This window comes from Vulpes lagopus, chromosome 24 (assembly GCF_018345385.1).
Source record: "Vulpes lagopus strain Blue_001 chromosome 24, ASM1834538v1, whole genome shotgun sequence".
In the NCBI taxonomy this organism is placed as follows: domain Eukaryota; kingdom Metazoa; phylum Chordata; class Mammalia; order Carnivora; family Canidae; genus Vulpes; species Vulpes lagopus.
Window position 1 is genome coordinate 52,105,358 of NC_054847.1, and position 8,301 is coordinate 52,113,658.

Genomic DNA, 8,301 nt, shown 5'->3' on the forward strand with positions numbered 1-8,301 from the left:
ATCCTGGAGACCCTGGATTGAATCCCACGTCGGGCTCCCGGTGCATGGAGCCTGCTTCTCCCTCTGCCTGTGTCTCTGTCTCTCTCTCTCCCCCTCTCTCTGTGACTATCATAAGTAAATAAAAAAAAAAAAAGAAAAAAAAATAGAAGGAGTAGGGAACATTTGAGAAGTAAGCCCACTGGGGATGCAGGACAGCCCTGGGGGGAGGCAAAGAACAAGATGAATCTGCAGAAGTAGGCAAAGATGAGGACAGCCAGTGCCTGCTTATATATGTTAAAAATTTCCTTTAAGAATAACAGGAAGTAAAAAAACAAAACAAAACAAAAAGAATGACAGGAAGTTACAAAAGAATTTCTAGAAAGGGAAAAATACATATATTTACTTGTATTTTCACTTTCCCTGTTAGTCCTTTACGTCATTTTTGGCTCATCCTTTCCATGTTTATTTTCTCAGAGAAGAAATGTAACATTAGCCTATATATATGTGTGTGTGTGTGTGTGTGTGCATGTGTGCATGCGTGTGTGTATATATATAACATATGTATATGTACACATATACATATATATATAGTAACATACATGTATACACATATATAGTAATATTTTTATGTTATATATATTAAAATATTAAATATATTTTATATTTACATTTTATGTTATAAATATTTAAATAAATATCAACTACATGAGTAGTAAATATTAAGTAAAATATAATAAATGTTAACTACACAGTATTTATCAAGTTACATAATAATATTTAATATTAAATATTAAATTAAAGTAAATGTTAACTATGTATCTTAGAAAAATGTAATCAACTAAGAACAAAGGAAAGATTTGTACAAAGATTTGGAATAAGACATTATAAACAATGGTTAAAAGTTCCCTGCCCCAAACTAGGCAAGTATTCTATGTTTTGGCAGAGTGGATAAATGAGTAAGGGGAAAATGTTGAATAATTTTTACATAGGATTAATGAGTTTTTCAGGAGGAAGAGACCATGACCTTTAGCCTTCAGGCTTTGCCTATGTCATTCTATGCGATCAGAGAGCAGATACAATTTGTATTTCACAGATTAAGTAGATCTTCAGGAAATTAACAACATACCAGAATTTCATAACTATTTTACAGGACGTAAGCGTGCCCTTATGCTTACTATTTCTGGCAAAATGGGTTATACAATAATCTGTTCATCCCAAAATCTTTGAAATCTATCCCAGATCTAAAATCCCTCAGGTTATATGCTCTGCACGGCAACCCCTAGTGAAAAATGGCATCCTGTGGTACAGCCCATTATTTAGGAGCTTTACGTACTTCTCCAGCATAAGTCAAAAGATATTTTGGGCTTTCAATGTTGAATTTACCAGCTTCATATTCTGGTTTTCTTTGGGAGATACAGATGGGGACATGCAAACCAGGGTGTGTTTTGGTGTCTCCAAGTCTTCCACATTGGATTGTCATGGGAACTTAAAATTTAGTGAAAATGACAGCAAGTTTTTGTTTTTAATGATTTTATTTATTTATTCATGAGCGACACAGAGAGAGGCAGAGACATAGACAGAGGGAAAAGCAGGCTCCCCACAAGAAGCCCAATGCAGGTCTTGATCCCGGACCCCAGGATCAGCCCTGAGTCAAAGGCAGATGCTCAACCACTGAGCCACCCAGGCACCCTGACAGCCAGTTTTTGACAGGTAATACCTTTGTTGAAAATGTCACAGAGAAGAAAATCGTCATTTGGGGGCTGCAAGAGACAGAGAACACTAACTCTGAGCCAGAAGAGAGCACCATTGTGGGAGGTCTAGAGTTATTGCCATGACACCAATGGGAAGTAAGGGGATGACAAAGGACACCATTGCACTGATGGAGACAAGCAATGCTCACATAGCCAGTGCAAGACACCACTGATCAACAGGAATGGAAAGCAAGCTGTAGAGAACATGATCCTTATTCCCTTTTCCAGTATTTCAGGAAACTTCTATTGCCTACTGTTTGTGAAAAAGTAAAGAAGTCAGCTGCAAATGGAGAATTACAGTCTGTAGAACCCAAATTCTAGCATTTCAGAAGGATGAGTATAGAATTAAGAAAAAAAAATAAGCTTAAAAATGAGCTCAACTTGGGACACCTGGGTAGCTCAGTGGTTGAGAGTCTGCCTTTGGCTCAGGGTGTGATCCGCAGGTCCAGGACCGAGTTCCACATCGGGATTCTTGCATAGAGCCTGCTTCTCCCTCTGCCTGTGTCTCTGCCTCATTCTCTCTCTCTCTCTCTCTCTCTCTCTCTTTCTGTCTATCTCTCTCTCTATCTCTATCTCTCTCTCATATAAATAAATAAAATCTTTACAGAAAAATTAGCTCAACTTTAATTTTGAGAGATTTCATTCTAAGCCTAGAGACAAAGAGAGCAGAGGAAAGAATCCACAAGGGGAATGAGATGCAATGAAGGAGCCTGAGTCTAGGCACATGTGCAGGAGCAAGAGAATGCAAGTTAAGGTAGTAAAGGAACTCCCAGTCCTATGTTGAGATAAGGTAACAGAATAAACATTACCATTATCTTCTCTCTGGGTTCCAGAAGAAACTGTTGAAAATGGAGACCAGTAAATAGGTGGCTTTTTCCCTCTGTGTCCTGAGCACGACTAGCTTTAGAGTGATTGGTCTTTAAGTTGGAGACATGAGTATAACAAAGTCTGCAAAGTAATCAGTGTAATGAGGTTGTTCCAAGTTGAGTAAACGCTTTAGGCTAGCTGTGGTAATAGGGATAACACTGCTGGTGGGATGTATATTCATATCAGCATGTTAAGGCATCATCCATTAACACAGCATGGTTGAAGGAACAGCAGCTTTGAAGTGAGAGTGACATAGTTGGTGACTTACTGGCTCTCTGCCCTGCAGCCAGTGATTTAAGCCCCTTGAATTTAGTTTTAGCTCTAAAATGGGGAAATTATGTCTAGTACTTCTGTGATTATTATATAATATATGTAGTATGTATAGAACCCTTTGAGACTACTTAATACTGACTACATATTTCAAAAATTATAGCTATTACTATTATAAATGTAAACTGTTTTATATTAAACAAGTGGCATTAAGACATCTTTGGGGGAGTAGGCCAAGGGTAAGTATATTTTTAAGGTGTGGGTCAGAGAAAAAATTGCTATACAAAACAGAAGTGATAGCCAGCAGTGTATCAACTGAGGACGGGAACTCAGGAGGTGGCATAAGTAACTGGAAACTAGTTGATGACAGAGATTAGATGCCTAATTAATCTAGGTAGTTAATTTAATTAATCAATTTAATTAAAAACAAGGAAATGGAACCAAAGTATTCAAAGGGAAACATACTCACTTAGTCAGAAGTTTTGCTTATATTTTTAACTAAAAATTAGTTACAAATTACAGCCTTTAATTTTGCAAAGAGTAACACCAAATTGAGACACCTTGTATCTATCTAGCCAGCTAGGTAGCTACCATCTATCTATAAATAATCTGTCAATCATCTATCATCTATCTAAGGTAGTTAAAATTATTCCTTGAGAGACTGATATACACGGAAATTCTGGCTTTCTAATTTTGAACTTTAAATTATTGCCAAAAGAAATGCCACATATATAATAATGCAGTTATTTACTTTTTCAGCAAACTTTTCCATTGGCATTATTTGAATGGCTTTATATACAACTTTTTCTTATATCATTATTTAAAAATAATATAAAATGACAGCCTAAAAGAGTTTTCTCATCAATATTATTATTGCTATTTATATTAAAATTATAATGGAAAACAGAAACAGAAAAAAAAAATCATACCACCAGGTTGAGAAATAGAGTCCTACCACACAGGGCAAAATGCCCTTCTTTGTATTCTCAAACATAATCCATTTTGTCTCATACAATTTTAATTTACACATATCTATTATCCGGACTTAAATAGAATTCTTTCCTCACTAATTAAATACATTGGTTACCCAAATAGGCACCATTTTTATTCTTGTCATTTTTTTAAAAAAAAGAACAGACATTTGTAAATCTTAAAAAAAAAAGTTTTCCAGAGTTATTAAGGTAGAGATGGTATGCATAAAAGTGCACATATTTAATGTATACAATTTGATGAGTTTGGACCTATATATTTATCTGTGAAACTATCACTACAATTAAGATAATAGACTTCACCACCACCTCTAAATGTTTATTTGCATCCTTTTATTGTTGTTTGTTTTATGTCTTTAGGTTTGCATATTTATATATATATAAGTATATATATAACATTTGTATATATATATATACTATAATAAATATAATATATATATATATATATTTGTAGTAAGAACTCTCAACATGAGATTAAAAACAAGGAGATATCACCTCATATCAGTTTGGATATTTATTATCAAAAAGCAACAAAAGAAATTGGAGTCCTTACATACTGTTTGTGGGAATGTAAAATGGGGAAGCTACAGAAAACAGTATGGAGCTTCCTCAAAAATTCAAAAATACAACTACCATATGATCTACCTATCCCGTTTCTGGGTATATATCCGTAAGAATTGAAGTCAGGATCTTGAAGAGATATAGGTGCCTGGGTGGCTCAGTCAGTTAAGTATCCAATTCTTGATTTTGGCTCAGATCATGATCTCAGGGTCATGAGATAAAGCCTCACATCAGGCTCTGTGCTGGGGTATGGAGCCTGCTTGGAATTCTCTCTCTCCCTCTTCCTCCCCCCCCCCACCTTGTGTGCTCTCCCTTCCCTCAAAAAACAAAAAGAAAAGAATAAAAAATACAATATTTTTTTAATAAAGCAATATCTGCACCCCATGCTTATTACAGCATTATTCACAGTAGTCAGGTATAGGAAAATCCTGAATGCCCATTGATAAATTAAAAAATGTGGTGTATACATATAAGGGAATACTATTCAGCCTGAAAAACAAAAGAAATCCTGCCAAGGGCAAAATGAGGAAACTTAAGGGTATTGTGCTAAGTGAAATAAACTAGTCTTGGAAAGACAAATATTGTATGGTTCCATTGAATGAGGTTTCCAAAATAGATTCATAGAATAAAAGAGTAGAATGTTGGCTGCTGGGGTTGCAGCAAGGGAGAAATGAGTGCTTGTCTTTCCACTGTAAGTCTGCCTGACTTGATTTTTCTCCCTCTATTCTAATCTCTTCCTAATAATTCTCTTATTAAAAATTGGTATTGGGCAGCCCCGGTGGCTCCATGGTTTAGTACCGCTTTCAGTCCAGGGCATGATCCTGGAGACCCGGAATCGAGTCCCACATCAGGCTCCTTGCATGGAGCCTGCTCCTCCCTCTGCCTGTGTCTCTGCCTCTCTCTCTCTCTCTCTCTCTCTCTGTCTGTCTCTCATGAATAAATAAAATATTTTTAAAAATCAGTGTTATTTGAGCAATAAAGTTTCCTATTGCTTTGATTTTGTCAACTGCATATCATGGTACAGATGAAGGAATTCCTCTGTTTCCTTCCAATTTCTGCTCAACCCAGAGAGTCTGTTAGACTCATATGTAATTTTGTTATTGGTATTATATGTGAATGAAGTGATATCTTTAAAATATGAAAAAAAACCCACTGTTTAACCTAGAATATTTAGCAAGAGGAAATATATTTCAAATATAAAGGTAAAATAGAACTTACCAGGCAAAAAGAAAACAGAGAACAAAAATCATTGCTAGGTTAGCTTCATTTAAAAAATACTAAAGTGTCTGTTTTTGCAGACAGGAGAGAAATGGTACCAGACAGAAATTCAGATTTATGCAGGAAATAAAAACTCATGATAATTGCAAATAAAGGGTAAAACAAGATATTTTTCTCAATTTTAATTGTTAAAAAATGTTGACAATTTAAAACAAACATAATTATGATATTTTAGGGTATTTATAGCATATTTACCAAAAAAGTATATTCAAGTCTAATATTTTAATAATTATGTTAAATTTAAATAGTTTATACCTTCCACATTAGAGGTGATGGTTATCAGAAATAATATAAGACCCTTCTGTTACTCACTAGAGGAACTCTACTTCAAATATGAAAATACACATAGAGTAAAAGTAAAAGTGTGGAAAAAAGATTTAACATAAAAACAAGCTTTAAAAAACTGAAGTGGGATATATTAATACTAAGTGGACTATAGAATAAGCAGCAAGGATAGAAGACTCATTCCATAATGATAAAAAGAAGAACTCATCAAGAAGTCATAACAATCCCAAGTATATGTGCATCTAATAACAGTATGAAAATAAGCAAGTAAAAACAACAAAGGGTATAGGAAAAAGACAAATCCAAACAACTTGGATATTTTTTAAAATGTTAATTTTCAAAAAAAAAAAATGTTAATTTTCTCCATTTTATCTACAAATAAGTGGAACCTTTAAAATCACAGACAATATTTTTTACATAAATTGGAAAGTGGATTTAAAAATGTATACAGATGAATGTTTGTCAGTGTTTTCCCATAAAAGTATTCAATATATGCATAGTGACCCTGAATAAAATATTTGCCTTTTAAATGAGCTCCCAATAAGTCAATTCATAATTGGATGGACTAAAAAATCAGACAATTATTTATAAAGTCTAGAATTCAGAAGAGAGTCTTGAGACCAGAATTCAGGATTTGAGATTCCCCATAAAAATGGTTATTAAATACAGTAAAGGAGACTAGAGTTTCCAGAGTTCATGTAAATTTTTTTGAGATTATTTATTCATGAGAGACACAGAGAGAGAGGCAGAGACACAGGCAGAGGGAGAAGCAGACTCTCTGTAAGGAGCCTTATATGAGACTCATCCCAAGACCCCAGGATCACGACCTGAGCCAAAGGCAGTTGCCCACCCACTGAGCCACCCAGGTGCCCTAAATTCATGTGAACTTAAGAGAACACACACTTTTGAGAAAAGTGGAATAAGAAGATCTTGGATAAAAAGCGATAGTCAGTAAGGCCAAGGGAGACATTTTTCAAGACATTTGTTGAAAAAACAATTGTTTCCAATTGAATTACCTTATTCTCTTTGTGAAACATCAAATGATCATACAGATATGGAACAATTTCTGGAATCTACATTCTTGTACTTTTAAAATTTCTTTTTTTAGTTGAGAATACTTGACCCAGAATGTCACATTAGTTTCACATGGTGATTCAACTCTGTATGTGTTATGCTATGTTCACAAGTGTAGCTACCTACCATCAGTCATCATACTACACTCTTACAGTACCATTTGCTATATGGCTTATGCTGTATCTTTTACTCCTATGATTTGTTCCTTAAAAAAAAAAAAAAGATGTTATTTATTTATTCATGAGAGACACAGAGAGAGGCGGAGACACAAGCAGAGGGAGAAGAAGCAGGCTCCATGCAGGGAACCTGATGAGGGACTTGATGCCAGGGCCCGGGATCATGACCTGAGATGAAGGCAGCCACTCAACTACTGACCCACCCAGGTGCCCCTGACTTGTTCCTTCCATAACTGATAACCTCTATCACCCAGTTCCCTTCACCCACCTTTCCCATTCCCCATTGCCCTCCCTCTTGGAAGTCATCAGCTTCTTCTCTGAACTTATAGGTTTGATTGTACTTTTTGTTTCTTTATTCATTTTCTTTTGGATTCTACATATAGAGGAAATCATATGGTATTTGTCTCTCTCAGTTTAACTTATTTCAGTTAGCACAATATCCTCCAGGTCCATCCATATTCTTGCAAATGGGAAAATTTCATCATTTTAATGGATCTATGCATGCTACATATTCTTAATCCTTTCCTCTATCGATGGGTATATCTTAGCTATTGTAAATAATGTTGCAATAAAGATAGGAATGCATATGTCTTTTCACATTACTGTTTTTGTTTATTTTGGGTAAATACCCAGTAGGGGAATTATTGGATCATATGGTATTTCTATTTTTGGTTTTTTAAAGAACTTCCATACTGTCTTCTGTAGTAGCTACAATTTACATTCCCACAAGTGTTTTTCTCCATATCCTCACCAACTCTTATTTTTTTGTCTTCTTGATTTTTAGCCCTTCTAACAGGTGTTAGATGATATTTCACTGTGGCTTTGATTTGCATTTTCCTGATGACGAGTGATGTTGAGCATCTTTTCGGGTGCTTGTTGGCCAGCTCTATGTCTTCTTTGGAAAATGTCTAATCAGGTTGTCTGCCCATTTTTTTATCGGATTATTTATTTTTTTCATATTGAGTTGTATAAGCTCTTTATGTATTTTGGGTACTAATCCTGTATTGGATATATCATTTGCAGATATCTTCTCTCATTTCATAGGCTGCCTTAAGTCAAAGCAATCTTAAG